Source organism: Mus musculus (genome assembly GCF_000001635.26).
Source record: "Mus musculus strain C57BL/6J chromosome 5 unlocalized genomic contig, GRCm38.p6 C57BL/6J MMCHR5_RANDOM_CTG5".
Lineage (NCBI taxonomy): Eukaryota > Metazoa > Chordata > Mammalia > Rodentia > Muridae > Mus > Mus musculus.
This window is the reverse complement of record NT_187059.1, coordinates 535,894-544,077: the sequence shown is the minus strand read 5'-3', so window position 1 is coordinate 544,077 and position 8,184 is coordinate 535,894.

The window sequence follows — 8,184 nt, the reverse complement described above, 5'->3', positions numbered from 1 at the left end:
TGATCTTAAATTCAATTTTATGAAGACGATAGACACCTTTAAAGAAAAAAAAATGAATAAATCCCTTAATGAAACACAAGAAATATAATCAAACAGGTGAAGGAAACACATAAAACTGTTCAAGACTTGAAAATAGAAGAGAAACCACTGAAGAAAATACAAACAGAGGCAATCTTAGGGATGGCAAACCTAGATAGGAGAAGAAACACCACAGACACAAGCATCTTTAACATAATACAAGACATAGAAAAGAAAATTTCATGTGTCAAAGATAGAGTAGAAGTATTTGATACATCAGTCAAATAAAATGTTAAATCGAAGGAGGTTCTGACTTACAACATCCAGGAAATTTGGAACACTATAAAAAGACCAAACCTAAGAACAATAGAAATAGAAGAAGAAGATTCTTAGCTCCAAAGACACAGAAAATATTTTCAACAAAATAATAAAGAAAAATTTACTAACCTAAAGGTAGAGTTGCTTATAAACATACAAAAAGCTTAAACAACACCAAATAGATTGGACCAAAAAAATCCTCCTGCCACATAATAATTAAGACACTAAATGTAACAAACAGAAATTATATCAAAAGCTGCAAGGGGAAAAGGCCAAGTAATATATAAAGGGATACTTATTAGAATTACACCCAACTTCTCAAAAGAGAGTTTAAAATCCAGAAGGTCCTGGTGCAGACTCTAAGGGACCACAGGTGGATGGCCCAGACTACTATACCCAGGTAAAACTTTACATCACTATATATGGAGAAAACAAGATTGTCCATGACAAAACAAATTTAAACCATGTCCATCCCCAAATACAGCCCCATAGGAGATACTAGAAGGAAAACTCCACTCAAGTAAGTTAACTCCACACAACAAATGAAATAATCCCATAGTAGCAAACCCAAACTGGAAACACACACACACACACACACACACACACACACACACACACATACACGCACGCACACACACTCATAACCAACATCAAAACAGGAATCATCACTTATTGCTCATCAATATCTCTCAACATCAATGGGCTCAATTTTCCAGTCCAAAGACACAAACTAACAGAATGGATGTGAAAACAAGACCCTGAATTTGCTTCATAAAAGAAACAGAATTCAACAACAAAGATAGACATTACCTTAAAGTAAAGGGCAGGAAAAAGATTTTCTAAGCGAAAAGACCAAGAAGCAAGTCAGTGTAGCCATTCTAATATATTTTGACTTTCAATGTACATTATGGAAGGACACTTCATATTCAAAAAATATAAAAATCCACTATAAGGATGTCTCAATTATGAATAGTTCCACAAATGCCAGGGAACACATATTCGTAAAAGATTACTAATGCTTAAATCACACTTCCAATATCATACATTGGTAGTGAGAGACTTCAACACCTTGCTTTAACCAAAAGACAGATTATCGAGGCAGAACCTAAGCAAAAATCAGAAATAATGAAACAAGCAGAAGTTATGAATCAACGGGACTTAACAGATACCTTTAGAACATTTCACCCAAACAAGAAAGAATATACCTTCTCAGCACCCCATGGAACCTTGTCCAAAAGTGGCCATGTAGTTGCTTACAAAGCAAACCTTAAGAGATACATGAAAACTGAAATAATTACCTGTCTCTTAACAGACCACAATGGATCAAACTGGATTTCAACAGCAGTATAAACAACAGAAAGCCAACAAATTCCTGGAAACTAACAACCCTCTACTCAATGATTACTCAATGGGTCAGAGAAGAAATATATTAAAGACATTGTAAAATTCAATGAAGATGAAGGCAGAACATACCGAAACCTAAAGGATACAATGAAAGCAGTGTTAAGAGGCAAATTCATAGCACTAAGTTCCAATTGAGTACTACTCAGCTATTAACAAAATGGAGTTATGAAATTCTTGAACAAATGGATGTATCTGGAGGATATCATCCTTACTGAGATAACCCAATCACAAAAGAAGTCATTAGATATGCACTCACTTATAAATGGATATTAGCCTAGAAACATAGAACACCCAAGATTCAATTTGCAAAACACAAGAAAATCAAGAAGAGTGAAGACCAATTTGTGGATAATTCATTCCTCCTTAGAATAGGGAACAAAATACCCATGAAAGGAGTTATAGAGACAAAGTTTGGAGCTAAGATGAAAGGATGGACTATCCAGAGACTACCCCACCTGGGGATCCATCCCATAGTCAGCCACCAAGCCCAGACACTACTGCATATGCCAGAAAGTTTTTGCTGAAGGGACCCTGTTATAGCTGTCTCATATGAGTGCGTGGCAAATACAGAAGTGGATGCTCACATTCATCTATAATATCGAACACAGGGTCACCAATGGAGAAGCTAGAGAAAGCACCCAAGGAGCTGAAGGGGTCTGCAACCCTATAGGTGGGAACAACAATATGAACTAACCAGTACCCCCAGAGCTCATACCTCTAGCTGCATATGTAGCAGAAGATAGCCTAGTCGGCCATCACTGGGAAGAGAGGCCCCTTGGTATTGCAAACTTTATATGCCCCAGTACAGGGAAATGCCAGGGTCAAAAAGCAGGAGTGGGTGGGTAGGGGAGCAGGGTGGGGGGAACTTTCGGGGTAGCATTTGAAATGTATATAAAGAAAATATCAAATTTAAAAATAAGATACAACTTGCAAAACACATGAAACTGAAGAAGAACGAAGACCAAAATGTGGTCACTTTGCCCCTTCTTAGAAATGGAAACAATCACCCATGGAAAGAGTTACAGAGAAAAAGTTTGGAGCTGAGACAAAAGGATAGACCATCTAGAGACTGCCATATCCAGGGATTCATCCCATAATTAGCCTCCAAACGATGACACCATCGCATACACTAGCAAGCATTTGCTGCAAGGACCCTGATATAGCTCTCTCTTGTGAGACTAGGCTGGGGCCTAGCAAACACATAAGTGGATGCTCACAGTCAGCTATTGGATGGAGCACAGGGCCCCCAAAGGAGGAACTAGAGAAAGTATCCAAATAGCTAAAGAGATCTGCAACCCTGTAGGTACAACAACATTATGAACTAACCAGTACCCAGGAGCTCTTGACTCTAGCTGCATGTGTATCAAAGGATGGCCTAGTCGGCCATCACTGGAAAGAGCCACATTGGACATGGAAACTTTATATGCCCCAGTACAGGGGAATGCCAGGGCCAAAAAATGGGAATGGGTGGTTAGGGAAGTGGGAGGGAGGATATGGGGGACTTTTGGGATAGCATTGGAAATGTAATTGAGGAAAATATGTAACAAAAATATTAAAAAAAAAAGAAAAATGAAAAAAAAGAATTAGCAAGGTACTTGCTGCTGGGTTAAACTCTTGTTGGTCTGCTCCTGAGTAGACTCCATATCCTGGTCCATCCTAGAGCAACCACTGCATTCAGAGTCTTGGAGCTGCTGCTGGGAGCCTGGTAGACTTGGAACCCATCAACAACCCCCCACCCCCGAATACCGCTCCCCTTTCTTCCATCCATTCCACCCCTTCTACCTGATCCTTGCTGCTGTGGCAGACTTCTAGTTGGTCTGCTCTGTGAAAACTCCATATCCCAATCTATCCTAGAGGACCTGCTGCACTCAGAGCAGTTGTTCTACCAGTGTCTGACAAATACAGATGTGGATACTCACAGTCTACCATTGGCTGAGCACAGGATCCCCAATAAATGACCTACAGAAAGGATCCAAGGAGCTGACAGGTTTTGCAGCACCATAGGAGGAACAACATTATGAACTAACCATTATCCCCAGAGTTCCCAGGAACTAAACCACCAACTAAAGAGTACACATCATGGGACTCATGGCTCCTATGCTCATGGATTGATAGAATTAACATAGTAAAAATGGCCATTCTGCCAAAGGCAATCTATAGATTCAATGTAATCCCCATCAAAATCCCAACACAATTCTTCAAAGACATAGAAAGAGCAATTTTCCAATTCTTCTGGAAAGGAAAAAAATCCCAGAATAGTGAAAACAATTCTTAACAATAGAAGAGCAGCTGGGGGAATCACCATCCCTGACATGAAGCTTTACTACAAAGCAATGGTGATAAAAACTGCACAGTATTGGTAGAGAGACAGACATGTTGAACAATGGAATAGAATTGAAGACCCAGAAATAAAAGCTCACACTTATGGTCATTTGGTCTTTGACAAAAACACCAAAAATATACAATGGAATAAAGAAAGCATCTTCAATAAATGATGCTGGTCTAACTGGCTGTTTGTTTGTGGAAGAATGAAAATAGTCCCGCATTTGCACCTTGTACAAAGCTCAAGTCCAAGTGGATTAAGGATCTCAACATAAATCAAGACACACTGAATCTAGTAGAAGAGAAAGTGAAAAAGAGCCTTTAAGGATAGCTAAAAGCAATCCATGTGGGGGAATATCAGGGACAAGGCAGAGACCTGGGGTGGGTCAGGCTCCTGGGAGGATATGGGAGTGACCCTGGGTGAGACCCCAGGAGCTAGGGATAAGGAGACTGAAATGGCCACTTCCTGTAGCCAGGCAGGATTTCCAGTGGAAGGAGGGGGACACCAACCCACCCACAAAACCTTCCATCCAAAAATGTCCCTGCCTACAAGATATACAGGGATAAAGATGGAGCTGAGATTGAAGGAATAACCAACCAATGAGTGGACAAACTTGAGACCTACCTCATAGAGGAGAGCCAAACCCTGACACTCTTTTTTTTTTTTTTCCATTTTTTATTAGGTATTTAGCTCATTTACATTTCCAATGCTATACCAAAAGACCCCCTTACGCACCCACCCCCACTCCCCTACCCACCCACTCCCCCCCTTTGGCCCTGGCGTTCCCCTGTACCGGGGCACACAAAGTCTGCGTGTCCAATGGGCCTCTCTTTCCAGTGATGGCCGACTAGGCCATCTTTTGATACATATGCAGCTAGAGTCAAGAGCTCAGGGGTACTGGTTAGTTCACTCTTGATGATACTTGGTTGCACTTCAGGACAGAAGCCTATCATAAACATCATGTGAGGATTCATACAGCAAGTGATGGCAACAGATGGACATGCACAGCCAAATATTAGGCAGAATTCAGGGAATCTTTTGATATAGTCAGAGGAAGGATTGAGGGAGCCAGATGGGGTCAAGTATACCAGAAGGAGACCTAGAGAGCCAAGTCACCTGGACCCATTGGGCATTCATAGAGATTGAGCCACCAACCAAAAAGCATGCATGGTCCAGACCTAGGGCCCCTACAAATGTGGAGCAGATGTGAAGCTTGGTCTTAATGTGTGTCACCTAAAAATTAGATCTGGGGTTGTCTCTTATTGAATTTTGTTGCCTTCCATGGAATCTATGGGAACCTAGTGGGGCTATCTTATTTGGCCACAGTAGGAGAGGATGCATTTGTTCCTGATGCAACTTGGTTTGCCAGGGTGGTGTGGTAGCTGATGGGGTTGCATAGTGAATACCTTTCCTTCTCTTGGGAGAATGGGAGGAGGAAATGATGAGAAAGGGTCGAAGGGTAGGCCTGGGAGGAAAGGGAAGGCAGGATGTGATCAAATGGTAAAGTGCATAAATGAATGAGTGAAAATAAACAGAAATGATAAATAGGGAGCTAGACATGTTTAACATTTAAACTTTTTCAACTGCAAACTGAATAGAAATGTGTTCTCCCTGAAATATGTTAGCAACCTATGTTTTCATGGTCTACTTATAATTAAACTAAATAGTGATTAAATATGCAAAAATTTTGGTATAAGATAAAGTTGTGAGGATTGTTGTGAAGCTTTGTGGCTATAGTTAGTATGTACTTATAACTGATAATTAGCATATGTAAATTATAAACACACAATGTTGTTCAGTCAGACATCATCCTACAGATACAAATAGGTAGGGTTATATTTATTTTAGTTTCTTATCTCCCCCATCTTCACATTGTTTCTTTCTCCTCTCTTATCAGTATATGCTTAAAATTTATACTATAAAAATTGTTCAGGTTTTTTATTCTTTTGAATTTTATTTACTTATTTGTCACAGCTTTTATTCCATTCCTGAGCAGGGATAAGATGAAGTCAAGAGAGACCGGAAGGAAAGTGCTAAGGGATTCTAGCTCCATGTCAGGAGGAAGTTTTGTGGATTTTGATATTAGTTATTTAGATAAGTAGATAGAATGACATAGAATTTCTCCTCTGCAGTCTCAACCTACAGGGTGTGGAGATAACTGTTATGTATTATTACATCCTGTTTAATGGTGTTCACAGATCCAGTGAATGGATAGAAAAACACTTTACAAAGTAAAACACATCCAGAGATTTCTTGGATTGACTTAGGACATTGGTATTACTTTGATATATCTACACAGTGATTATCTAAAAACAAACAAACAAACAAACACACCATCAACACGCACAAGGTCACCAAATATTTGAAATGTAATTAATTAAATATAATGCCAAACTGGTAAGCTTTCCTGCAACATAGATACCTGTTTCCTTGTGAATCTGTATCTGTGAGTGCTTTTTCCCTTGTCAAACATAGGCCTGGAGAGATGATGGCTCAGTAAGTAAGAGTCTTGGTTGCTCTTTCAGACAACCTGAGTTCAATTCTAGACAATTACCTGGTAGCTGATAACCATCTATACAGGGTTCTGATGCCTTTTTCTGTCATGCCAGCTTACATAGTAATAGAACAGGAATAAACATAAAATGCATACAGAAATAAATGTTGTACATTGACAAATTCCTAATTTCCTCTACTCATCCATAGTTTAGGAGCTCAAACTCTGGAGCCCAAAGCACCCTACCCTATTGCTCTCCAGCTGAGCTCAATGGACACACCTGAAAGTTCACATGCTCTCTTCACAGAGACACACAACTGTTGATGATCACCATCCAAGTTTTAATTAATTGGGCCATTTTCTTTATTACTTTGTGAAACTGAGTCCTTTTTTATTTAAGAACTTCTTTGACTAGGTGTATAGCTACATGTATATTATGTGGGTTTGTGTATGTGAAAGGGGCATTCACAGAGGCCAGAAAAGAGGGTCCTATCACCTGAAGCCTGAGTTCCATTGGACAGATACCTGATTATTAGCTCTGAAACAGAACTTTGTTCCTCTGCAAAAGCAGCCTGTGCTCTCCACCTATGAAGAGTCTCTCTCCATCTATGCATTGTTTATTTTAAGAATACAAATGCATGTTAATTGTGGGGAAATTTCAGGTGAGTCCTAAGGAACAAGGTCAGGGAACTGTTGAGCTAGGAAGACAGGTTGCAAGGGAAGACAGAAAGAAGGAGTGTAAGAGAGATTTGTTGTTTGGTTTTTCTTCCTCTTTACCTTAGGCCAGCCTAAATGTCCATATGGGTCCCACCTTAGCTGATAACTTTATCCATCTTCCAAAGATTGTGAAAGGCCTGGCATCAATGTGTACATTTTAACTTCACTCCAGAGGGTTTACTATACAGAAAATGGGTATAATGACTTGGCAGAGGGAGTCTTTTTTCTTTTGTTCTTTTTTTTATTACAACTGAAGAATTAAAGTACATTTGTTTTGTAAAGTACATGCTTTATGTAGTGGAGAGACCTGCATATTATGGGATACCTTTATATAAAATATGGGTGTGTCATAGAGTTTTGGAGTCCACTGGAATAAGGCTTTAGAGACATGTGGCATAATGGATGGATATAGAGGTTCCAGTAGTCACTTCATTAAAGCATGATAAAAAGATCAAGATTACAAAGCCAGACTGGAAATCCTGTTTACTTTGCCCTATGTTGTCTTCTTTCCTTTAGGCATCTCGGTTGAGTCCAAGGTTCCTTGAAATCTGAATGTACTAGATATTAATTGTGATCCTTTTAATCTTCCTTCATAGGAGGTGTGACTATGTTGCTCAAATTGTTTAAATATTTTGTGCACATAACTGATCAGCCACCCAGGAGGGTTGTACACGTAACCCAGGCAAAGTACAAGGGAAATAAGTGTCAAGAAAAGTTTCATTTTATACATTTCCAATTTCTTTTGTGTGTGTGTGTGTGTGTTCTTTCCACACCAATACTCTTTTTTTTTAAATTAGGTATTTTCCTCGTTTACATTTTCAATGCTATCCCAAAGGTCCCCCATACCCACATCCCCAATCCCCTACCCACCCACTCCCCCTTTTTGGACCTGGCGTTCCCTTGTACTGGG